Source organism: Dermacentor albipictus, chromosome 7, assembly GCF_038994185.2.
Source record: "Dermacentor albipictus isolate Rhodes 1998 colony chromosome 7, USDA_Dalb.pri_finalv2, whole genome shotgun sequence".
In the NCBI taxonomy this organism is placed as follows: Eukaryota; Metazoa; Arthropoda; class Arachnida; order Ixodida; family Ixodidae; genus Dermacentor; species Dermacentor albipictus.
The window spans coordinates 97,364,524-97,392,005 of record NC_091827.1 but is presented as its reverse complement, the minus strand read 5'-3'; the positions used below and the strand labels follow the sequence as shown (position 1 = coordinate 97,392,005).

Below are 27,482 nucleotides of genomic sequence, written 5' to 3'. Positions count from 1 at the left end.
AGTACTTGGCCACAACCTCCTATATGAACACAACAATCAAATTCAGGCCCTTAGTCCCCAGCAGCTGCGAAGCAACTGACCACGGTGGCGGTCAGACCTGTGACGCAGCAGAGGGTGCTAAGAATCCCTGGCTCCGGACAGGCCGCCATTGGAATAAGAACCTGGCAACGTTGAACGCTAGAACGTTATCTAGTGAGCCCAGTCTAGCAGCACTATTGGAGGAATTAGAGGGCAGTAAATGAGATATAATAAGGCTCAGTAAAGTTAGGAGGACAAAGGAAGCGTATACAGTGCTAAAAAGAGAGCACGTCCTGTGCTACCGGCGCTTAGTGGAGAGACGAGAACTAGGAGTCGGATTCTTGAATAATAGGAATATTGCTGGTAACATACAGGAACTCTGTAGCATTCACGGAAGGGTGGCAGGTCCCTTTGGGAAACTTATTAAGAGGTACAAAATGTAGGTTGTACAGGTCTACGCCCCTACATCCAGTCATGATGACCAGGAAGTCGAAAGCTTCTACGAAGATGTGGAATGGGCGATGGGTAAAGCCAAAACAAAATACACTTTACTGATGGGCGACGACAATACCAAGGTAGGCAAGAAGCAGGCTGGAGACAAAGGAGTGGGGGAATATGGCATAGGCACTCGGAATATCAGGGGAGAGTTATTAGTAGAGTTTGCGGAACAGAATAACATGCGTATAATGAATACCGTCGTCCGCAAGCGGGATAGCCGAAAGTGGACGTGGACGAGCCCTAACGGCGAGACTAGAAATGAAATAGACCTCATACTCTGCGCTAATCCTTGCATCATACAAGATGTGGACGTGCTCAGCGAGGTGCGCTGCAGTGACCATAGTATGGTAAGAACTTAAATTAGCCTAGACCTGAGGAGGGAACGGAAGAAACTGGTACATAAGAAGCCAATCAATGAGTTAGCGGTAAGAGCGAAAATAAAGGAAATCCAGATCAAGCTACAGAACAGGTGTTTGGCTTTAACTCAGGAAGAGGACCTTAGTGTTGAAGCAATGAACGACTATCTCACGGGCATCATTAAGGAGTGTGCAATAGAAGTCGGTGTTAACTTCATTAGACAGTATACCAGTAAGCCATCGCAGGAGACGAAATATCTGATCAAGAATCGCCAATGTGTGAAAGCCTCTAATCCTACAGCTAGAATAGAACTGGCAGAACTTTCCAAATTAATCAACAAGCTTAAGACAGCTGACATAAAGAAGTATAATATGGATAGAATTGAACATGCTCTCAGGAACGGAGGAAGCCTAAAAGCAGTGAAGAAGAAATTAGCAATTGGCAAGAATCAGATGTATGCGTTAAGAGACAAAGCCGGCAATATCATTACTAATATGGATGAGATAGTTCAAGTGGCTGAGGAGTTCTGTAGAGAGAGAAGAGAGAGAGAGAGAAGGGAAGACGGAAGGGCAGGGAGGTTAACCAGACTGAGTCTAGTTTGCTACCCTACACGTGGGGAGGGGAATGGGGAGTGAAAGAGGAAGAGAGAGAACTTAAGTGTAGAGTTCTGTAGAGATTTATACAGTATTAGTGGCACCCACGGCGATAATGGAAGAGAGAATAGTCTAGAGGAATGCGAAGTCCCACAGGTATTCCGGAAGAAGTAAAGAAAGCCTTGGGAGCTATGCAAAGGAGGATGGCAGCTGGGGAGGATCAGGTAGCAGCACATTTATTGAAGGATGGTGGGCAGGTTGTTCTAGAGAAACTGGCCACCCTCTATACGCAGTGCCTCATGTCTTCGAGTATACCGGAATCTTGGAAAAACGCTAACATAATCCTAACCCATAAGAAAGGGGACGCCAAAGACTTGAAAAAATTATAGTCCGGTCAGCATACTGTCCGTTGCCTACAAACTACTTACTAAGGTAATTGCAAATAGAATCAGGAGCACCTTGGACTTCTCTTAACCAAAGGACCAGGCAGGATTCCGTTAAGGCTACTCAACAATAGACCATATTCACATTATCAATCAGGTGATCGAAAAATTTGTGGAATATAGCCAACCCTTATATATAGCTTTCATTGATTATGAGAAAGCGTTTGATTCACTCGAAACCTCAGCAGTCATGGAGGCATTATGGAATCAGGGTATAGACATGTATGTGAAAATACTGAAAGATATCTAATGCGGCTCCACAGCCACCGTAGTCCTCCATAAAGAAAGCAACAAAATTCCAATAAAAAAAGGAGTCAGGCAGGGAGATACGATCTCTCAAATGCTATTCACAGCCTGATTACAGGAGGTATTCAGAGACCTGCATTGGGAAGAACAGGGCATAAGAGTTAATGGAGAATACCTATATGTAACTTGCGATTCGCGGATGATATTGCCTTGCTTAGTAACTCAGTGGACCAATTACATTGCATGCTCACTAACCTGGAGAGGCAAAGCAGAAGGGCGAGTCTGAAAATTAATATGGAGAAAACTAAAGTAATGTTTAACAGTTTCGCAAGAGAAAAGTTTACGATAGGCACCTAGGCACTGAAAGTGGTAAGGGAATAAATCTACTTAGGGCAGGTAGTGATGGCGGATCCCGATCATCAGACTCAAATAATCAGAAGAATAAGAGTAGGCTGGGGTGCGTTTGGCCGGCATTCTCAGATCATGAACGGCAGGGTACCATTTTCCCTCAAAAGAAAAGTCTATAACAGCTGTGTCTTACCAGTACTCACATACCGGGCAAAAACCTGGAGACTTACAAAAAGGGTTCTACCTAAATTGAGGACGACGCAACGGGCTTTGGAAAGAAGAATGATGGGTGTAACCTTAAGGGATAGGAAAAGAGCAGATTGGGTGAGGTATCCAACGCGAGTTAATGACACCTTACTTGAAATCAAGAAAAAGAAATGGGGATGGGCAGGACATGTAATGAGGAAGGAAGATAACCGATGGTCATTGAGAGTTACGGATTGGATTCCAATTGAAGTGAAGCGTAGCAGAGGGCGGCAGAAAGTTAGATGGGTGGATCATATAAAGAAGTTTGCAGGGACAACATGGCCACAATTAGTACATGACCGGGGTAGTTGGAGAAGTATGGGAGAGGCCTTTGCCCTGCAGTGGGCTTAACCAGGCTGCTGCTGCTGCTGCTGCTGCTGCTGCTGCTGCTGCTGCTGCTGCTGCTGCTGCTGCTGCTGCTGCTGCTGCTGATGCTGCTGCTGATGATGATGATGATGATGATGATGATGATGATGATGAATAAGCCGACAAACAAAGACACCAAGGACTACACAGGGGAAATTAATCGGATTAATAGAAATTACTGCGACGTGGGTTGGTTCCCCACCTGCGGCAAGTTCTTTTTTCATCCACTGTCACTTCCATTGTTTATAATTACTTTATTTCAATTAGTAACTACAAGTAATGCCCCTGTGCTGTCCTTGGTGTCCTTGTTTGTTGGCTTATGATATTATCACCCTGTTGCAGTCATTCCGGCGTTGTCCTGCCATCGTTGTCATCCTGGTGTCGTGAAGCTATTGTCAACAGTGTCGCCGTGGGAACGCCGTCATCTTCAAAGCGCCATGGCTTCGTCGTTTATGCGTTGCATCTACTTGTTCTAGCAGCACAAATTTAAACTGCCCTACACGTTTCCGCTGAAAATGACTCCACCGTTCACGTGAGCCCTATGAGTACCGGGCGCTAGACACACAGTGTGCCGGCAGTTTTAGCTTAAACTACATACTTGGTCGTACCTGCTGACCAAAGCTTCCCGTAGTGTACGCCAGCGCTGGAACGCATTGATGATGATGAAAAATTTTATTCAATAAATTGAGAGTTTGCAGGCCAAAATTGGCCCTTTACATACGTGGAGTCCTTAGTCTGGAACCCCACTGGACGAAGCTGCTACCCGCGCCCGTTGGACTGGACCCCTTTGAGACTCCAGCGCCGAGCAATTGAGTAGGACTGCTTCCCATGCCTCTCTGGTGGGGGAAGGGTTGGAGGGAAGGGACGGAGTCATCTGACATGCCCACACCACGTGAAAGTTATCGCAGACATCCCCATAGTGAGGGCATCGCCCATCAACTTTCGGGTCAAAATGTTTTGCTATTGCAAGACAAAACAGGGTGTTTGTCTGCTAGTGCCGCAGGGTTCGTTCATCGGCCCTGCTCAGGCCCTTAGCAGGGACCGGGAAAAGGCGATGACGTTCGCAATAGTCTGCCAGAATTTCCCTGAACCGCAGAAGCGGTTGTCTAATATCTGAGCCGGAAGAGTCCGGTTGATGCGCCCGGTGGGTAAGCCCTCAGGCGGCCGCGTTCGCAGCCTCCTTACCTCTAAGGCCCTGGTGGCCCGGAGTCCAAATAATGCGTTTGCGTGAGGGGTCCGATTCCCTGACGGCTCGCATTAAAATGCTGTAGGCTAAACGGGATACCTCGCCCGCCAGGTAGTGCTCAGAACCTCTGCGCGAATCTGTGATTATTACCTTTGAATTCGGGACCGAGGCGGCAAGTGCTATAGCAACCTCCTCGGCCTGCGCGGAGTTGAAATAGCGGTAGGAAAGTCCGTTAAGTCGTTGGTCCTGGTGAACTACGGCAGCCGTGTAGAATCCTGTGGGCGACGGCCCTGCCACATGAGCATAGTATACATCCTGCTTTAATTCATATTGGTATTCGAGGGCACGAGCACGCGCCTTTCGTTTGCCTTCATGGGTCTGCGTGTCCATGCTGCGCTGGAGTGGAGGAACCCAGAGCTCCGGAAGCCTGCATGTCTCCTCTGGAATGCACTCGTGTTGCATGTGCAAGCAGTCTAGCAGGTGGCGCACGGACACCGTCTCCAGAGTCGCGTGTATTGTTTTAGAAGGTTGGCCTCCTTGAACTCCTGGTAGGAGTTAAACACACCTAGAGGCAACAACTTAGCGTTGCAGGTAGCCAGCGGAACGTCCAAAGCTCGCTTTGTAACTTTCTTTATGATGGCGTCGATGCGTTCATCGTGTTGCTTTGTAGTGCGAAGGTAGGGTACGGAGTATAGCATCCTGCTGGTGACGCAGGCATGGGCGAGCGGAAGCGCGTCCCTGCCCCGCAACCCGCAGAGTTTGTTGGAAACGCGGTGGATCATACGTCCGACTTGTTCGCCTAGGCGTTTGAGTTTGTCGATAGTGGATTCCGGGTTGAGTCTGTGGTGGATGAACAGACCCAGAATCCAGATCTCCTCAACCTCTCTAATAGGACCGCCCATCAGAAAGAGACGCAAACTCGAGTTGTATTTGGGATTGGTTCTGATGTGAAGAAGTTCCGATTTCGCAGGAGCGCATTGGAGATCACAGTGGATAGCACAGCTGTCGACGATGGAGGCGGCTCGCTGGAGGCGGTCCTCCAATTGCCCAACGCTCCCTTCCGTAGTCCAAATTATGTCATCAGCGTAAAGTGCGTGATGGGTGCATTAAAACCTGGGCCAATTTTTATGGAAGCTGCATCATGGCAATGTTGAAAAGGGCTGGAGACAAGACCACTCCTTGGGAAGTGCCCCGTGTGCTCGTGGTGTATGGGCCATATTCCTCATCCTCGATCTTAAGGAGGGCCTGACGCTTCGCGAGCAAATCTCTGACGTAGGCGAATGTCTTGTGCCCGCAATCCGTGGTGCTCAGGTTTGCCAGGATGCTGCCGTGACGAACGTTGTCAAAGGCCCCCCTAAGATCGAATGCAAGGATGGCCTTCTATTGTTCGAGGGTTTGACGTGGCCGCCACGGCTTGTTAGAAGCGGTGGAACACCTGGGAGAAGGCGTCTGGCCGCCATGACACGAGGCTTAGAAGTCATGGACAGACGCGGCGGTCGTTGTCTGCGGAGTCAACACATAGATAAAGAGGCGCCTGCTCGGGGTGAAACCAGTGTCTGCGAGAACCCACTCACCTCGACGTGGTCAGCGAAACATGTGCGGAAGTGTGTGTAAGCCATCCCCCTCAAAGGCGGGTCGGCCATGATGACTTTGAACGCTCCGAATCGGCAGAAAGTTGAACCGCCGTTTTCCCTCGCCTAGGGATTTAAGGAGCCGTAGGCTGCTCCTAAGGGTGAATTTCTCTTTCAGTCATGTTAAACTGATGAACTGTAACGTTCTCATGTAGATATTGTAAATAAATCCCCTGTTCCTCATTCACTATGAGAACAAGTCTCTCCCTTCAACAACGACCTCAGCGTGGATAAGTTGGACGACGGTATGGGCCAGCTACCATCTATTTCATGACCAACTACAATCATGACAACCTGTAAACTCCGATAGCTTGAAACTAGTACGCGTCACATCCAATCACAGAGGCCACGAAGGCACCTTTGCAGCTGCAATGCGGCCGCCACGCTACAATAGCCGCGCTGACTACACTACGAGGGCTCGTAGCTTGCATGACTCGCTACGCTCGCTCCTACGTTAAAACAAGTTTGGATTGATTTCATGCTGCGGCCACATCCAATTTCTTGCAATTGCGAAAAAAAAAGACGGCCCTATCGTTCGTGCGAGCGCGCTTGCTTTTATGGCTGTTACACATACTTAAAACTATGTTGATACGACATGCTGACAAAACGTCTTGCAAAAAAACGCGTCAGTGGAACATGCGGTACGGATAGTTCTAGTTAGGCAAGTACTCAAGAAAATACCAGGCAACAGATCCAACGCACAAAGGATCCAGTGCACAAGATCCAGCGACATGTTCAGCCCGTAGCCAACGTGTAAGAAATGGCTCGTTAACCGGGCGGCGAGAGCATTATATCAACCAGCGCAAACCCCGGGCTAAGGGGCCCGGCATTGTGAGCCATCAATAAGAATGACTGCTCTAATGAAGCTTTTATATAGCTCTCTGGTCAATGAAGACGATCTCATATCTATCTCCAGTCGTGTGAGACCCTCTCCGAAGGTCAAACTAAATCAATAGCAATTTTTTTACCATGGGCCCTCTGGTAGGGATACAAGGTTTAATAGAATGTGTGCTGTTTTCGTGCTCTTTTCAGCAATTGGTTAGATAGTGCGGCTACTAATGGCGATTTATATTTGCTTGTCCATGCCCAACAACCGTCTGCAGAGGTTCCGCGAGTCGCCGACATAACGTCACCACTACCACTGCCTCCCCGGCTCATGGGCAAAGGCCACCCAGCCCGCTCGGCATCCACCAGCCCGACGCTGCTAAAATGCCAGCATATCACACGTACCTTTTGCAGCTGCTGTGATGACCTCATAAAACCAGATATAGCCTGCCTGATTGCTTTTTTTACTAAAGTAGTAAAAAGCTTGGGGCTGTGTTTTTAGCGGGATTAGCGGAAATTAAAGCGGGATTAACCTAAATGTAACACTTAAGCAGCACAAGTAGACAATGCAAACTCGCATGCGAATTCTTTATTCAATCAACAAGACACACACGCACAGATATATATATATATATATATATATATATATATATATATATATATATATATATATATATATATATATATACCTTGGGCATGCACATAAAAAATTCACACATGCAGATGAACAAACGGTGCTAATTGCTAGGCAGACAGAATAGTGACACGTGTACTTATCTTTATCGGGCGACCACGTGTCGCCGCCTTGCAACTATTATCGCTCAGCGCGGGATGCGCCTGCATGTATTCGAAGTTTCTGGAAAGTTATCGATGCTTCTATCCGCTCTCCGTTGTCGCCGAACCTTGTGTTATCTGATTTCATCGCCCGACGCGAATGGTGTAGAACTTTGTGGAAGGCACGCGGGGCCCAACGATTAGTCTGGAACATTCGACCACTACTGTATAAAAGCCGACGCGCTTGACCCGCTGATCAGATTTTCAACGATCGCCAACCGTGTTCGCCGCTATCGTTGTCCTATAAGGGTAGCCTGTTTTCGTAGGCACAGGTTCGCCCAATGAATGTTCGTTTTGTCTTTCACAGTATTGCTACTGTGTTCTTCAACGCCACCACCACGTGAGAATAGTGATAGCCACATACGTCTCCGACGCTAGCACCTACGTGTAATCAATAGCATGCCTACACAACAGAACTCTTTCAGCTAAACAGTCGTCTGTACGTCAAGCCAACGAAGACAAAAAGCTACGTCATCATTTTCGGCATCAGCGTCACTAAATTAGGCTGAAAACACAAGGTTTTGCTAGACACGACCATTGGGCTTCGAACTCATGCCTCTGCGGCAAATTCATTTCTGATCTGGAGTGGCATTTCCAGGCTCCGAGGTATCAGGTGCCTTGAAAACTCCTTGTGTCCAAATGATTTAGTAAATTCTATTCAATAAGCACTTCTTTGTTTGTTAATCGCTATTATACATCACCTTTCTGGGGTACCATCTTGACTGATCGTCTTCCTTCTTACTCGACATAATTTGTTCAGTGCGAACACGCGCCATTCTGTACACCCTGGTTGCACGAGTGCAGTATTCGTGTCCAAGAAAAACTACGTAAAAGGTTCGGCTTTCCACAGCACACTGTTAACCTATAAGCAACCAAAAGTGCAAGGAGGTGATGATAGAGGGGAGCACGCTGCCATCGAAGTATTGGGCTGAAATACACTTAGCTTCAACGACACTTTTAAGAATGACGCGCACAGCGTGCTACCAATAACTCTAGCGTCAATACGGTGAGCGCGAGCAGGGAGCAAGCGCCCCAGATCAAGAAGATCGAGTAGGTGTCACTTAAGCGCAGAACCCCATCTTCTTCGAGCACTGCACAGTGGTCGATTGACGGGAGGGCATACTTCAGATGGTGAGGTGTGATGCCACTTTCCTCGTATCGTGCGACACTGCAACAGGATGACAGATAATGTAAGCAGCAGTGGCAAGTTCCAGTAAAAAAAAAGAGAACTCGTTTGTTTTCCACATCTAATAAAGAATCGTAGAACAGTGAGAAAATATTACAGCGTCTGCTAGGCATCCGCGTAGGTTGATTTAACAACCGACACAGTTGCAAATGAACAGGCACTTTTGTACAAGCAGGAGGCATGCAACGTTGCTGAAGAGATAAGCTGAAATGCACTGGCTTAGTCACGTACTCCACAATGCACTGACCTAGACTTCATTAGCTCACTAGCTTACCCATCCAATTACTGACTGAATTGCTGACTCCTGTACAGCAAAACACACTTAACAAATGCACTGCGAAGTTCTTTAAGTTAATATTCCTTACAACTGGTCGATGCGTCGTTTCAAAGGTTGGGGCAGTTTATCGCTCATGTAGATGGTGAACCTCCACGTGTTTATTGTTTCCTCAGCAAAGTAGAACTCTCCCACCTGTTTCTTCTTGCAGAATGCGGACACCTGTGGAAAAGCAGAGGCGATGTGTCTGTGCAAAAAGTTTGTCACAGGTAAAGAAGAACGAAGCAAAAGCACAATGGGTCAATTACAAACCCGAGCACTCCTGTAGTTGTTGCGTGTGTGTTGCCGCACGGCGTGACAGCGTAAGCTCGCGCGAAAGCAGCAACTGGTGCACCGCTGATGGAAGCACCAACTTTATCGGCAGTCAGCACGATCAATCAGGGACCGATTTCATGGCGCGCCTAATAGCACGCTGCTTTGTTGTAGTCAGTCAGAATTCCAGGCGGATGGAGGAGCGGCGCTTGAAACCATAAAGCTCTTGGATAGTGTTCTAGGATTCGAAAAAAAAACTGATGCCAATCATTTTATCAGTGCTAACAGAATATTAATATGCCATGGCAGCAATTACATAAGCTGCGTAACAACAAATTTTCATTTCGTCAACCAGGCAACAAACGTCAAGCGAAGGCTAAGGGCGAACACAAAGATTTCGTGCTGTTTATGGTCCTGCGATTTTCATTTACCTCGTTTACGTAGTTCTGCCGAATCTCCTATCGACAAAATCGGGACAGAGGGAGGGAGCGTCTTGGCTAGTGACGACCGACGCTGCTTGTACCGCAGTCGCCAGCCTGCACTAGCATCTTGTACACTGTTGTTTTCGTATTACAGTGCAGTGATTTAAACTAGAAATCTATAGTAATTGCATGGCTACCACAGATACCAATACAGACATAGGTACTGAAGACGGTCAAGGTCTACAACAAGAACGCAACCGCCCTTATGCGTATGACAATTCAACACAAGACAAGAAGAGAGTGCAAAACCAAGGATTCAGGTATTATATAAAATATTTCTTTTTTATTGTTGTTCAGACAGAGCAGAAAAACCAGGGCATTTGGCCGTCCCGACTTCGTGAAGTCGAGACTTGGGCCAATCTCTTGAAAGTCGGAGCATTGCTCATTCAGCATTGTTGGAGCCTCTACTGTTACGTCTAGCCGGCGCTTTGCAGGAATACAGCAGCTACCGCCGGATGACAGTATCAAAGCAAAGCGATCTTTAAATTACGAATGAAACGGCGATTACTCACGACCGGTTAAGTATGAGCTGCGCGGTACGCCAGACAATGCTTATGAAGAAGGATAAGCGGTTCAGGCTACAAATAAACCACAAGTAAACCATGGTATACGTCGCTATACGAACTGTCATTGGCATACTTACTTGCTGAAGGAGTGCCTGCTTTTATGATCTCTAACGAAGTCACCACTGATCTCGACGCATTTTGTGACCGATCTTCGCGTACCTCTAAAACGACTTTCATTCCCAAGTGCAGATGCATTAAAGACGGACACATTACCTGGCGGCGTTTTCTCTACTACCCTTTTTAATTAAAAAGATGCTGATTCATAAATACTTTCACAAAAAAGGGTTATATTTGTTAATTTTCGCATTACCTTCCTGTTTGGCTGTTGCCTTGGCTCTCTCCCTTAGTAGATCACTTAATTTCTCAAGCCCTTGCGACTCTTGTTTCCAATCGCCAATTTTGCACGAGAAGAGCTGTTCAATTAGGGAAAAACCAGAGGAGTTAACGGGTTGCAGTCATATCGCCTACGAGTTTCAGGGCTATTGCGGGGTTTGATGATGGGCGCTGCCTCGCTATATCTTATTTTCCACCTTATCTAACCCATACCACGGGTATATGGTTCCGAGAACCTGTCAGCGTCGCGGTGAACTGTCATTCGACGAAATTATGAAACAAAAGAAAGTTAAACACAATTGGCATTTTCTCTGGCCGCGATGCGTTCCACGTGCATACAGACCAGCTGACCGCGAAATGAATCCCTTCCCTGGTCCCTGGATCAGTCTAAATTGAAGAAGGCTGAACTAACGAAGCAACAACGATGCGCGTGACCGTTGAATAGTGAATCCAACTCTAGTTAGTCGCACGGGCACCGAATTGATAAAGAAACTGGCCTTCACATCCCAGGAGACGCCGATAACTACCGACATCTAAAAGGAGTGAAAAATGCAGCAAATTTTGACTGCCTAATAGCTGTCAACTCTGAACATTGATTTGGCGGCGCTTTGGGAATGTTTGTGAGAAGTGGTGGCATGGGGCGGGGCGGGGGGGGGGGGTGTATCTGTTTTAATTTCAGGGGCGGGGGGGGGGGGCGGCCGCCTCTTTCCCCCTTGGGTACATGCCTGGCACCACTCAGTAGGAGTATCGGCGCTGTGGATCACCCCCTATGTTTCCATCTTCTTCAGTTTCTTCTTTACGGACTCATGAGGACGTAATTGAAGGAGTCGAGGTGCAGTTTGCAAGAATGGCTTTCCTCCGGTTTTCAAATAGAACTGATAGGCTTAAGGCAGCGATCCTAGTCCTTTGAACAGTCCAGTCTCTAAGAAGAGGTATCTGGATTGATTTTGTGATCTTCTGACATTGTCGAGAAACTTACATACATGGAAGGGCTAAATTGCAGGCAAGCCTAGCAGAGGATCTGTTTTGGCAGCCGGAACATATAGTTCCCGCTCCACGATCTTGTATTTCTACTTGAGCATGGCCTGATATGTAGCCTCAGTAGGTAATGTGCGATTCTGCGGCGCTTGCGCTCGCTTTCCTAGACATGAAGCTCCGGCAGGACGCCGATAAATGAGCTTGCGACAACAGACACTGCCGCGCCTGAGTACCATGAACGACAGTCGATCAACATTGCGTTCGAACAATTCTGTGCAACAGCATCAAGCTTGATAGAGCTTGCTGTAGACCATGTGCGCTTCGAGTTGCTTTTTTTTTTCTTCGAGCAGACCGCTTCGAAGTTATTACTGTTGCGGCATAAATTGCACGTGGCTTACAAAAGTGAGCATACACGTATACACGCATTCACATTTTGACGAGCATACAAAAAAATTTGGAGGACGCTTCAGCTGCGCTTTCAGAGTGGAACACGATAGCATTCAGAGAGCCGTTACTGCTTCTGAATGTTCCCGGCAACTGCAGCGTATGTAACCGTAATATACCGGGAAACGCTCGCGGCGAACGCTATGAACGAAGGCGGCCTTTCTCGTCGAAACGCGGCCTCTCGCATTGGCCGCGATGCGGTGGAGGTGAGCGCCACAAGGAAGTGTTTCAAGGAAGCGGGCGCCCCGCGCCGTTGACTCTGATATGTGGCGCGGGCGTGCGCAAATGGCGGACGCCGTCTCCGGTCTTTACATTGTAGAAACGCTGGAAAAGGCGTTGGTTTGAGTTTGCGCGTAACATAATTATGTGTTCTCCTATATTAAATGACAGTCCGAGAGCTATCATGTCCGTAGGTGGTGTGGCAGTCGCAGGTTACGATTTTAAAGCCAAGCTTTTTTGCCGCCTCCTTCGACTCTGCTGCTGCTGCTGCTGCTGCTGCCGCCGCCGCCAGGAATATCGTGTCGGGGAGTGGGAGGGGGGGGGGGGGTCACGCTGTGTGCATACATGACAGGAGCAAGTAAAAGAGGAAAGGCGACGCTATAAACTCGTTCTATATAAACCACCTGCGTCGAATATGCTCTGGAGTTCCCTTGCCGCCGCCAGTTTAGCCTCTTGACAGCTGTAATTATCCGTGACTCCCCTCAGAAGCATTGCACAAACCAAAGCGCTTCCCTTTCTACTAAGGTGCGAGTCGAGAGGGGACGTAGGTAAAACCGTAGGGAGAAGGGAGGAAAAGAGGTAGTTCTCATACAAGGGAGGGAGAAGCGGCGTGCGAAGGCAAGCAAACCGTACTGCTATACTGCGGTGGTTGCGCTGAAATTGGGTAAGCTTAAAGGAGTACTGATGCGAAAATTCGAAGCCGAGTTAACGTATCATATCGATTTGTGTGGGCACACGCATTGTCTGCAAAATATAGACACTGAATATAGCTTAGAACTTATTGAAAATCAATTTTAAAGTACGCCGGCGCGCAGCCAACCGCAAAACATAGCCCCTCACCACACTGACATCAAGCCAGGAATGTAAACAACCGAGAAAGCTCTACGTCACGAGTTTGCGCTGCCGTCGGGGAGGGCCCAGCGAGCAAGTTTCTCACCGCTCCGATAGCCCTGTCTCTTTTGCCACGTATTTCAGCTTCAGAAATTCAATTATATCCTTAAATTTCTTGGTTTACATAAACGGCCTTGGTATGTCTGGCTGGAATATGTTTGCGTGTGGTATGTGTGGTTCGAAAAGCTGGACGGTGGCGCGAGACGCCGGACGCCGTATTTTCGGCGACACAAGCCTCTTAACGCTGTCGCGTTAAAAAGACCATCATCTTGGGTTATGTGGGTATGGTGACGCAGCGTTCTCTTTACGAACACGCGCGGCCTCTATGGAAAGGTGAGCCACGTCCACGAAGTTGCCTGCACGGCTTTCGTTTCCTGCGTCATCGTATTGCTGGATATGCGCAAATGCGTCTTGCAATGTGAGGCTCGGACTTAGACATATCTTATTCGAGAGCTTCCGGTTGAGCAATCCGGCAATAAAGCGGTCGCGGTTGAGCCTTCCCTTGACTTCTGACGTCGTCTACACGCAGCGCATTGCCGTTGCGGGGGGAGCCGTTCATAAGGTTGTTTGAGATGCTTTCCCTGGCTGTTGAGCATGAAAGTGACAGCCGGTAGGTTTATACAGCTCGTTAGGCGGATGGACGAAATGGTGTTGAAACGCTGTTTTGCGTCGCCAACAAGCTTGAGCTCAGCCTCTCCCAACGTCGTTGTTCTGAGTACGACGCGTGCTTGCGGGCGCATGCACCAATCCTTTTACTGCACTTCAACTTCTGGTGTGGCAGTCGGAAGGGAGAGGCGAAAGAGTGGTGCTTATACTTGAGCAACCGGGAGGTCCAAGAACCTGGATTTTCGAACTCAAACGGTGGTGGTAAGATCAGCCATGGCGGGAGCAGTTGTCGTAAGGCCAACAGGCGGGCAGACCTTCAGCCCCGCTGAACTACGGACGAGCGTTAGGCCGTTGAACTAGCTCCCACTTGTGGCAACAAGTCGAGGGTGGTCGAGCGGGTAGGTTGAAGGATCGGTATGCTGACAGCTCTGCCCCAGTAGGCCAACAGACACCAATCGCACACAGCGGCAAACTGACTGCCCCGCCAAGGGAACTCGCTTTATTATAAGTATGATAGACACCCTGGTGGCATCTAGCTTAAGGGTGCTACACTGCACTTGTAGCAGCACATTTTGCATAATGAGAGCATCTGCCACAGCTTAATAGTTTTCGCAATATAGTTTGCCAGTCGTTCACGACGGTGCATGTGCGAATAGGTTTGCCAGATTATGTTTGTGTGCTGGTGCGTATACAATCATCGGCGCAGCCATATGGGCAATTATACCTGATTTCAAGTAGTAAGAAAAACAATACTCGCGTGATAACAGGGCCCAACGTTAAACGGCACCTCTTGGCAAATGTAGCACAATGTGCACGCGCATGTTGAAGCCATAATAGTCGCAGCAACTGAAGCGACGACATTCACTGTTAATCGGTTGACATCGTCCTGCACAGAATTGGCGTCCGCTGTCACCGCTCGGCTGTTTGTCGCTCTGTGATGGCGAAAACGTGCTTAAATCCTGCCTCATTTGCGAGCTAGGAGGCAACAACATATAATAAATAAAACCTAAATTCGGAAGAAATAACTGCAATGCCATGGAAAATCTAGCATCCGGCGCATAATTGATCAAAACCTGCTCATATCACAACGTGCTCCCTGTAAAATAAAATAACAGATTTAACACAGACGTTTTCTGAATCAGCAAAAAAGATTATAATATAGCATTTCTAAAACTTTAGTCAGCACACGGGTACGTTGGCTGTATTACGTTGTTGCGTTGAATTACAAGATGTATCCTAGAGAGTATGCTCCAATCTTTGCGTCGATTTCACTTAACCGTGCCATATTTGTTCCAGATCTACCATGAACGTAAGTCAGCAATTGTTAGTGGCTTATTCTAGACATGATTTCTCTCCACACTGACATAACCCAGAACATACTAAAGTACTATGCCTGCACAAGATTTGGCCTGCACGCCCATGAACCTAGCGGAGAATTTTGGCATGAGCCTGTATGTACAGTAATTTCCCTACGATCGAAAACACAAATTGTGTCCTAGGGAAAGACGACCGACTGGGTGTTCATCCTAACGGGTTCTTTTGCATTGGTCCCTAACAATGTGCTGCTGGCGTTGGCGGACTGGCATCGTTAGGTACACAAGAACCTGCCCAAATGATCCATTGGACTCCGAGGCCACAGAATGTCCTACGCAGTTTGAAGGATTCTCGTACACCATCTTCAAAATGTTTTAGATGGTGTTGGTGTCGGATGCACCCAAGAGTGTACCTATTCATTTACTTTGAACCTGCACACTATATTTCTATAGAGTCGCGCCCCGTCATCACCCATTATTACTCGGTACGTGCTTCTCCCAGGAGGGACTTTCTGCTTGTAGTGTAGTTATTTGTTTCCGTCTTCGTTTCAATGCTGATGATGAAGTTAAGCACTTCGCGCGCATTTGACTACCACATATTCTCACTCTGCATCTTTCGCAGCGACTCGTAATCAGCTGTTAACTACTACAAATATTGTATTCCTATGCTGCAGTCGAAGAGAGTCTGGTTGTGATAACGAACGCGCATACACGTCCAACGTACTGCCGTAACCAGCTTTCAAATTATTCGACTATCTGCTCGCCTACATGCCGCTCCGTTTATTATTGTACCAACTCATTTTTCAACTAGAACTATGATGTAAAGTCAATACCAACAAAGTGAAAAGCAACACGTCCTATAGAAATGGTAGAGCATATAATAAACATTTTAAAGCAATACTGATGTGGTAAGGTAGCTAAGGTTTTGCCATGATTGACAACCTCTCCTTTATAGAGGCCCTCAGACACCTTTTGCTGGATGCCTCAAAAACACCTAGCGAACGCCTCAATAATTCGAAGAATACGTTACAGTATAATACTTCATAACGCCCATGTAAGGGTTGAGATAAAGCATTCGGAATACTGCCGGCGGTAGTGTCCTGCCTATGGCGTTAAGTCACACAGCTTCAACGTAGTAATGCCTATGCATTGTAGGGCTATCTCCATCAAAAAGCTGTCCGTCCCTCTCTCAGTAGTGACCCATGCGCTTCTGTCGGGGTATATACCTGAATATATTATGACTACGTATGACTGCTGAGATGTTTGATAATAACTATGCAAGTTCTTTCCACGATAACTTTATGAAATATTTAAAAATAGCCATTAAAAAATAAGTGGACCGTCCCTTCGGGCACATGCCATTAGTGGTGGCGACTACCAAGGTAACTGCTTGTACTTAGCAATTAGTCGATAATGATCAAAACGTTTCACCGGTTCAGTGGGTTCAACGTAGCTGGGAGATTGAAGCGAGCCCTCTGTACAAGCCATATCAGCTTTGGGTAATAGAATAATGGCATGACCCGTGGCGCTTCGGCACGAGTAATTTAGGCTATCAGTGCGGGCGAAAGTGGAACTGGGAAGCTGCAGTGAGAGCAAAAACCACGCCACTCAAGGTGACTTCCTGAGGACGTATTCGAGGGCAATAATTTTCGGCGATACTATCGGCTCGGGTATCATGCGCGCACTGAGTGGCTGGTTCAGGACTGCGGCACGTGAAGGCTATGGCAATGCCAAAAGTGATTGTCCGAGAATACGTGCCTTGCATACGTCACCGAGCAGCGGGTAGCCAGCCTAATTTGCTAATGTAATTCAATTCAATAATTTTGGCCAGCAATAATAATAATTGCGACTAATTACTTTCGACAATGAAGCAATTGCAAGAAGTCATGACAGGACTTGCAGCAGATTGCGTCATCCATCATAAAGTGAGCCGCCGCGTCCGCACCTCAGCCACTCAGTCATTCGTTGCACGAGTGCAAGTGAGCGACGGGAAATAATGCTTAAGCATTACCTGAAAAGTCCCAGTAGGAGGATTCCACAGTAATTTTTGTTGACCCTGAACGTGCATGCTGACGGCTTTCGTTGCCAATTCGTACTGTTCGTCGCCGTTAGTGTTAAATTTTGGTGTGTGTAACTTGCTAGGCTCACCGATATTTTCTATGCCGAGTAGTGTTGAGTGGCAAATTTCCTGGCGCATTCATTTATAGGTCAATCACCATAAGGTAATGCAGTTAAATAAATTGTAGGATGTTGCGTGAATAAACAATTATGTGATTATGAGGAGGGCCGCAATGGTGGACTTAAGAATAATTTTCACCACGCAGCCTCCTGTACGGTGCACCTAAATCCAAGTACTGGGGCGGTTTTGCACTTCACCCATATCGAAACGCCGTCGCCGAGGCTGCGTCGAACGACCGACCTTGTGCTTGGCAGCCCAATGCCACGCCGCTTATTCACCGCCGAGGGTCACACTAGTTCACGCACTCCAACCAAAGGTATTATGTTTGTTCGTGCGAGTGCTGCGAGTACGTCGGCAGCGCCCACAACGGCTCGGTGATGAATGCCGCACTCCGGATTTGCCTTGAAAGGGTTCCTGGCGTAATGGGCTTCGACCATGATGGCGGCAGGCCTCGAAGGTCTGCAATTTGAGACTCAGATGACCCTGAGCCTCCATGATTCCGCCAGTGCCGGGACCCCGACATGGATTTCTACGCAAAGTGCTACCGCAACAAGCTTTGTCATGCCGTCAAGAAAATTATCGTTACAAATTTTATGGTCACCTGTATGTTGTCATTGCGCCCAAGTTCTTTGTTGCGTGCTTTGCTACATGATGGCTATGCATAAATGTAATAATTTATTTCGGCGTCAATGGCGGAAGGATGCATGGGCCGAAGTGTGCTTTGAATGACTGCTAAATGTGACGAGGGATTCAGCGCGAACAACTTCGCGTGTACCGTCACCGTTGGCACGCACGCAGTAGTCGCACACAATGTTGTTATTATAGGATACAATCTCTTGCAGTATACTGTTCCGTTCTAGTGACGGTAAAAAACACAGCTTAGCAAAACTATGAATCACGCACTAACATATTATTGGGCCAACTTGAGCCCACGAAAACAAGTGACGCTTGAAGTACAACGAAAGCGGCGACCACAGTCGGCCATCACCGCAAACTGATGTTCGGGTCAACTGCGTCGGCTTTTATCTATACCTCTAGGGTAATCGCTCGTGTCCGCGTACCCTCCAGAATCAACTACACAATTCGTGTGACGCATCCAATCTGATTATAGAAGCATCAGCTAGAAGATACCGAATAGATAGAATTAACGATAACATTCGAGTACGTTGGAAATAAAGTAGGCGTGTCCTGCGCCTTGCGTTAAGTTTCAGTTGTTAGAGGGTGAAGTGCAGGTCCCGAGAAAAAGATAAAACAGCTTGCGTGTCAGATCCCCTCCAAAAATGCATCGCCACGATGCTAGATACGTCAGAGCTACAAACGATACCCCCATGCAAAAACGCCCCGATGCTAGAAACGCTGCCAAACAGATCTCAAGCCCGGAACAGTTGACGCGAAACCTGCTTTCGAGTACAGCGGCGGCAACGACGGAGACCCTGAGGGAAGCGGAAAGGCCGGCACCTTAAGGTAGGCTTATAGGATTGCGGGAATGGCAGAATCCTGTAGAAGCGCCATGTCTCAAGCGAAAATATGAGCGACAGCTGCGCATTAATCTTGTACAGCTAGAGACTGCAGTTCTAGACTACACGCCTCAGCCTAGCATAGTGCATAGAACGCAGTTATGCAATCACCTCAACGGTCAGGAAGGATCGAAATACCCGTGGCTCTTTTTACGATACCTAATGGACCGCAACAATACAAAAGGCGCAACCGAGAAGAGAGTCACCAAGCTCCTCAGAGACCTCCCTGGCCCGGATCGAGAAATAATACACGAATGCAGTAGCCGATACTACAATGCGGAGCAAGCATACGAGGAGTACTCAGGGAGAGCAAACACCTGGACACTCATATTCCTGAAGCAGAAGTAAGAGAGGCACTGGCAGACCTGAAGACCAACTTGGCGGTGGGCCCCGGATGGAATAACGAATAAGATGCTACTGAGAGTGGAGGACCAGTTGATCAAGAGCCTGACGGATTACTTTCAACAAATATGGCACACGGGTGAGTTACCGTACAACTGGAAAGAAGCCGCAGTCGTGTTCTTCCCCAAGGCCGGGAAAGAGCTCTTACGTGAGAATCTCCGACCCATATCCCTAGCGTCATGCTTAGGCAAGGCGCTCGAACACTTCATAATTGCGCGGTTAGTGGAGCAGGTCGAACAGCATCGCCTCTTCCCATCCACCCTTTCCGGGTTCAGGCAGGCAAATCAACAAAATACATAATGTGGCTGCTAAAACGAGACATTGTAGATCCGGGCACCCCAGGAGCAATACGAACGGTACTGGGTCGAGACGTCCACAAAGGCTGCGATAATATCGCTCTTCGAGCCATTGTACACCATATATCGGAAATGAACGCGGGAGCTAGAGCGAACCGATACATAACAACATTCCTTTGGAATTACACAATCTCGTTCCAAATCAAGAATCTCAGAAGCCCTGTAAGTCGGCTACGAGTACGAGACACACCGCAGGGAGGAATGCTCGCCCCGTTTGTTTTTAACTGAACAGTGAAATCTCTGCCCAGAGAGCTACATAAAATCCCCCCTTAATCGTCACGCGGTTTATGCAGGCGTCGTCATCATATGGCAAGGCAACGCCAAATACGTACAACATGCGCTCCAGAAGGCTGCGGACGTCGCACAGGTATGTGCAGCCGCAAACGGTCTGAAGTGCTCACCGACCAATTTGGAACTTTCTCGCAGGCAAATACAACGGAGCTATGCAGGCGACCCTTAGAATTACACCCAACGGTAACCCCGTGGCCCGTATCGCCACCATTCGTGTGCTCGGAGTTTTCCTCGAACAAAGAAACTCCTGCAAGGAAACCATTCAACGCCTCGAGCACATAATCTGCGAAATTCAGGGTCTACTCAGTCGAATCACAAATAAGAAGCATCGGCAAAAGAAAGGGGAAGCATGCGGGCTTATCCAGTCCATTTCCCTCGAACAGCTTACGCCTGCCCCTTTCTGCAAGTGCGCACAGCGCACCTTGACGAAATCAACAGGACGATCCGCTCCCTTTGTAGAATGGCAATCCGGACTCCTCACGCGAGCCAGTAAGGACAAATTACTCAGTCAGGGGCATCTTTCATTGGATGAAACAAGAGACAGGAAGAAGAAGATTGGAGACGCTGGCTGCTGCGGGTTGTTGGTGGTCAGCTGATGGTGGTGGTGGACGCTGTGTAATGCTCAAGAGGAGCAATGTACAGCATACCTCTTTCTTGCCGACAGCGTTACGTGGAACAAACAGGAACGTGCTTAAACGCGAGACTACAGGAGCACAGTCAGAATGATCAAAAAGGGAGAGCAGGTTTCCGTGGGATTCATTGCTCTCAATGTAAATGTCAGTCACTCTTTGAAAAAAAAACTGAAATAATAGCAAGGTACGGGTAGGTGAACACCAGACTCATCATTGAGAGAGCCGCTATCGCAGACGGCAACTGCGTCAGCAAACCATCTATAGCATTGATCACTAAATAATTTGCATTCCAGGCAACTGTCTGTGGAAGACCACCTTAAGCCCTGCCCCCGCCATGGTGTGCTCTTCTCTGCTTGTGATAATCATGTTGCCTTGCACATGTGCAACTGTTTGCGATCAAGTGTGAGAGGGTACACATTCGTAACCTCTGTTGTAATAAACACCAGTTGGAAGCTTGCGCTTGTCCTTGTCGCCCTTTTGTGCCCGTATCCACTCTTGCGCTAGTCACTTCAGCATCAGACGCAGTGTTCAAAGCTCCCGCAGGCTGGCAACCATTATCAAAGATGACAGCGTGTCCGGGTGCACGCATTGCGGCTGGACGGTGGCAGGGCAGGAGCTCATAACGTGGGGGTACACCCGTAGCTCTCTCCCGGATGGCTTCATGCGATCGGCCCCCTTCTTGGAGGCCTCGGAGCGCGTGCTGTCAGGATTGGGGGCTCAATCCCATCGTCCGTGGTCCTTTGCCAAGATTGGAGTACGGCATGAATTCGAAGGTAGCTGGCCCATGCCGTCGTCCAACTTATTTACGCTGAGATCGTTGATGAAGTGAAGAACTGTTTCTCATCGAGAACGAGGAAAAAGGGTTTATTTACAGAAATTAAATCAGTCTAACATGACTGCTTGAGAAAAAGAGTAACAGTCCAACATGACTGCATGAGAGAAGTGACTCAGTCTAACTTGACTGCTCAAGAGAAGTGTTCTCAGCATTCGCACAACCACACTTTTTATACACTCGATCCGCCGGTCCTACGACGCGGCGACTGTTCGTTTACTCATCACCAACGCGCCGCTGCTCTGCAGACCAGTTTACGTACACAAAGGCAACCGCGCTCTGATGTCCGACGACGACGTTGTCAGGGTGCCGTTCCGGGAACTATCGACGCCGATCGAGGGTCGCTCGTTGTTCCGTGCCACGCCAAAACGTGAGACGCACCAAAATACGTCGTCCCCACGGCAGTTTGTCCGTGCGTGTCAAATCAGCTCCGCGTTGGGGAACTCCGGAATCATTGTTCACGCACCGAACCAGTTCCGTCACAATGTCGAAGGGGCTGGAGGAAGGCGGCGGATTCCAGCGCAAAGGTCGCTTCTTTGAACGCCTCGCAGCTGCAGCGACGGAGAGGGAGAGGTGCGCGTCTTGCACCCCTTGTCGTAATCGGGTGGCAAGGTGGCAATCCTGCTCAGCGGCTCGCCATTCTTGACAGTGCTAAGAACTTCGAACCCTCTACTCCAAGCGAGGCTTGCAGAGTGGGTGACGAAAATTCTAGCCCCATTGGCACCAGCCTAGAACTCTCTGCGATCCGTCCTCCCCCCTCCTCTCTATCCTGCTACAATACAGTTGCTACTACCACCACCACCAACACCACCCTTAATAATTTTACTGCGCTCGGTCAAGCAAGGGATCGCTGAGCTAAAACTCTACCTTTCGTTCGGCGCTCCGCTGCCGTCTTCGCTCGCCCGTAAACCCGCCCTGACATAACTCTAATAAAAAGACAATCTAAGCTACCGAGATACTTCAGGCGTCTTCGCAGAAAGGCAACGAGATCCTCATTTGTTCGATCTAGGGTTCCTTGGAAGCACTGCTCTGGCAACGAGTTTTGAAATGGAACCACTATTGCTGGAGAAACCCAAAAGTAAATTGCAAAGCCTCTCAATGATATGCACTTATCATGCTTTCCTTTTTTGCTTGCAGGAAATATAAGCCTATACTCCACATTATTTGTGGCGTACAGATTCGTAGCGCAACATAACCAAGTGTTGCTGATGGCCGCCTCGTAGCAAGACATAAAACTGAATATCGATCAGTATCTTATGTCGCTTTAAAGAACACTTCATTATGATTTAGGCTTCATATATTTATGAAATATTTGTGCGGCCTATATTGCAAACTTGTAACCGTCGCGCAGAAAGTATGTTTTCCAGTGATTTTTCTTTTTACATAATCTATGAAGGAGTCATATTCGTTTGTCAACAGTACGCAATACAGAATGTTTTGCATCATTCACTTCAATCAACAGCCCACCATTATGCAATTTTTTTGAGATTCATGCAGTCAACTGATTATCGTTGCAGTCTTCTATTACTTAATAATTGGCTTTTAAATCCTAACTTGCCGAGCTGTGGCACTTAGGTCGTATATATGACCCAAAAGTGCACGCAAAACAGTGAACATGCAATTCTCAGTATACAGGGTGTCTCACATAACTCTAGCCAAGAATATAAAATTAAAGATGCGTTGTAAGCTAATTGACCCGAACGCATACTATTAGAAATAGCCTATACTAACTCAAGCATCTTTTTGTTTTCCTCATAACTCACTAATTAACTTTTTTTACCCAACTTTTTATTCATAAGCTGAGGACCCCAATTATCATACGCAGATTTGTAGTGCATCATCAGAAACCACTGATCGGCTTGTTTCCTTTACGATACGTCTCACGTAGTCCTTTTTTTTCCGGTTTGCAAAGGAAGCCCGGGAAATATCAAAGAAACCACGTGATGGAGCGCTTGCACAGTAGTATTGTGCTGCTCTCAAGCGTGCGTTCGGTGAACAAGGTTTGCAACGATGAATGTTGGAAATGCATGCTGATGGCCGAGCGCTGCTGATGAGATAAACGATGCCCTGCCGCTTCCTCATCGCCAGTCACTCTTGTTATGAAAGAAAATAGCGTGTTTTAAGGTAAAACAGGAACCGAGGCGCATCTAACTGTATTGCAGGCAATCCGTCCAGCCACACAAATACACCATGAAATATTTTGGTATCCATTCTAGTGAAACATTTAAAGAGAGTGCCATCGACTTCACTTACGATTTATCTTGTTTATCTAAAATAAAACTCGTCAGAAACTAAGGTAGTCGCGTTCTCGTTTATTGACTTGTCTCTAAGTGTCTTCGTTTATTCAATGAAAACGTTTACTTATACACTAACTACCGTAAGACTGGAATACGCCAATAACTATAGCTGAGATTCGCACGAATTTATTCATTTTAGTATGCCTGAGACGATTTCCGCCTGTCCAGTAAGTTTCGTGCACTTTATATTTATGCCCCTTTGTCCCTGCTCTATAGATAAAGGCGCAAAGAAAAACCACTGGCTTTACGGGGTAAGAATTGTTGAATTTCTCTGCACAAATCATTAGCAAATGTTTTGTATGCTTTGAAACCATATTAACCACGCAGAGCTACTGCGAAGCTTTCAATGCTGCGCGAGCCTGCACAGTAAATCATTTTATCTTACGGTTTGTCGAAACAGCAAGGGACTAAAACAGTCTAGTTAAGAGGCCATGACACTAATGAGTAAAAACAAAATATTTCATACACTTCATCGCTTCCTTTTATTCGTCCGCTCATGACGTGTTGTAGCATCACTGATAGCAAGTAGTTGCATGAATCCTCACTGCATTTATCCGAATGAGGTGCCTCAGTCAGCTAAGTTAGAGCTGGTCGAAGCACTGGCAATTTGTACTGGCAATTTTAGTACTGGCAATTTAAAAGGGCCACCGGGTTGCGTAACAAGTTAAAGGAATTCATTTCATAGAGAACCACGACTAGTGGCCACAAAATTCAATCCTCCCACACTGTATTTATAGTAAGCTTTTATTTTGCAACGAGCCCTTTTGGGCCCGTTCCCATAGCTTTACGTTTACGTTGTATCTAATATCGTACAGGAAATTCCTTAAAATAGAATTTTGCTACATCACACTAGAAATGTTTTAATAATCAGTATTGTTATCATCGTTTTCTGAATGCAGAGCAAGACAAACGCAGCTATAACGGAGCAAAAGCTCCCTATACAATTTTATACTTAGAAAATATGCCCCAAACTCGTTTCCCAAATTGTGCTTACCGGCTCGCCACTTCCAGTACTTTGATTTTTCCCTCCTAAATAATGGTTATTTCAACTTTCATTTACTTGTATTACTGCGCGCATATTGATTATTGTAACTCCTCTTCCTCCTTCTTGTAATATATGTTTAGGCTGCGCCCGCATAATGTAAACGCATGCAAGAAGAGGAAAGCCACGAAGACAGTCGCGAAATTTTGTAAAGAGTCAGTTATTTCGATTTCGTTCATGATTTGTGCACGGCGCCCTATCATTTGGCCGATCCGCCAAACAACATTGGCCAGATTTTAGTGAGTCAATGACGAAGGACATAAATTACTGAAAATAAAAAGTACCATTAAAACGTGTTGCTGAACTTTATTAGACAAAGAAAGACCTAAATCCCTACATACGTACCCCAATTCGCAGAAGGGTTTCTACGTGAATTATGACCGCCTTGCCCGTGGACACTTCTGTGAGCATCTCGTCACTGAATGCGTACAGCCGGTCGATGAGACTTCCGTGGCGCTTCATCATTGCAAACAACTTTCGGTAGTCCGGACGGCTGCTGTGCTGCGTGCATAAAGAAAGTGGCACTTTTGCGCGAAAGCGACGCATCGATTGCGATAGAAAATTAGCACACGGCATGCAAAGTTTAGGATAGTTGTTTTATTGAACATACGAAGTTGTTAATATTCACTTCTTAACTAAATCAACCCGCACGGTGTCAGTCTGCACAGGCAAATATGAAAACATAGCCAAGCTTACACCACACGAAAAGACGAGGACACAGAAAGACGTGGTACACACAGGGCCACGGTGCTCACAGCGCCTTGGTGTACCACACCTTTCCGTGTCCTCGTCTTTTCCTGCGCTACAAACCTCATTATGTCATTCCAACACGCCCAAAATACTGCGTTACTGAACATGAACACATCACACTTGATGACGGCAGGCACTCGCGGTCGAAACGCTGGTGTAAGGTAGCATGGCGGCAGAGTGAGCGAAGTGCCCTTCGTGCTGCCTATTGCTTCAACGGAAGGAGAGCAAGGTTTGAGTACGGGCTAGTTGGTATTCCATGGTATAAATCTTCACTTACAGCGCATACATAGACGGAGGACAAAAAAGGACAAAAAAGGACGACGTAGACAAGCGCTGTTTAAAGATTGACGGTAAATCCTTGCCTGCCTCATCCATTCGGAGCGCATGATTTTACACACTCTTTTTCCATGCCCTGCAGACGGAAGAAATCCACCGAAGGCCGTAAGAACCTCGGCGGATAGCTGTCCAGTCCGGCTATGAATGCAGTAAGTCGGGATGCGCGCCTGGCAAAGGGCAAAGGTTGTCAAGGTTACAAGGAGAGAAGGGTGAGGACAAACAGTGTTAGCGATGCCCGACGAACTTGAAATATGCTGAAGCAAGGTTTGAGTACGAGCTAGTTGGTATTCCATGGTATTCCATGGTATTCCACCGCGGCGCTCTATGAGTACTGTCCACTGCACTACCATACAGACCACCGCCCTAGCAGCTACTAGTTGCCACTGCTAAGGCACCGTTTGCTTACGTACTTTATACTGGGTGCAGAGTGAGTGAGTGAGTGAGTGAAACAACTTTATTTTGGCCACTATAGGCGTAAGTAAACTCCACGCCACCTGGCTAGGCCCACTCGGGGACCATCAGGTGGAACCTGACGGCCCTGTCGCGAGCCCTCTGGACTGCCAGGATTTGAGAGGTCGGATCCTGGGCCCTAATTAGCTTCATCATTTCCTCGTGAGTGAAAGGCGGACCGGCAGAGGCGCAGCCCCACAGGACATGTTCGAAGTCCGCATAAGCACCACACAGAGGGCAGTCCGGGCTTGGGAACCGTTCGGGGTACATTGTGTGCAGCGCCGCGGGGCTCGGGTAAGTGCTTGTTTGAAGAAGTCTGAGAGTGACTGCCTGGGCCCTGCACAGCGACCTGCACTTGCTCTGCAACGCTGGAATTAGAAGTGCGGACGGTAGCGCAGCTAAGGCTTTTTGAATCACAGTCGATGACCACTGAGGAGAAGGCCTCTTCTTGAATGTACGAAGCAGCGTCTACGAAGCATGTTCGGTCCTTGTTCAAGCGGGCACCGGCGAGCAGAGCTTTACCCCTGGCTCGTCTTCGTCCTTCGTTGTAGGTGGGATGCATATTTCGTGGCATCCGGTGTAAGTAAATCTTGGACCTGACGTCGCTGGGCAGCTTCACAGCGTCAAGACTGACGACCATGGGGTTACGTCCCAGCTTGCCAAGTATGGCTCGGCCCGCTGGGGTACCGGAGAGTCTGACAAACTGGGAAAATTCTTGGGCTTCAACGATTTCTTCGAACGTGTTGTGAATTCCCAAATCGAGGAGGTCTTTTGTGTGCGTTCGGATGGGAAGGCCGAGGGCAAGCTTGAAGACTCTTCTGATTAGGGCATTGATCTTGTTGCGCTCCGATACGAGCCAGTTGTGCATAGCCCCTGAATAAGCGAGGTGGCATAGCACGAAGGCGTGGATAATCCGGATCAGATTCCGGATCAGATTCCGCGGTACCTGTTGGCGATTCTGGGTGCAGAGAAAAATTTTCAAAAGCAACGCGTTCCTCACAGGACACCAACCAGTCTGCAGCGCAGTTCAATACGCGCAAGCGCATGGATGCCACGAACATGCACAGAGAGCACTGTAGCGTCGAAGCGCCAGCGGAGCGGACATGAACGCGGCGATTCTTTTCAGCTCCAGGCCCTTTGCTCCGCTGGCGCTTGCTTACCTCGTGGCTTCAAACATAATCTCGACGATTCAGCAGAAGGGCC

At 47.8% G+C, this 27,482-nt stretch overlaps 1 pseudogene; it reads right to left on the bottom strand.

The window, feature by feature from the left end:
- Window positions 1-3,845: 3,845 nt before the first annotated feature.
- On the bottom strand, window positions 3,846-5,392 carry LOC139047642 (uncharacterized; annotated as a pseudogene).
- Between the last annotated feature and the right edge of the window lie 22,090 nt (window positions 5,393-27,482).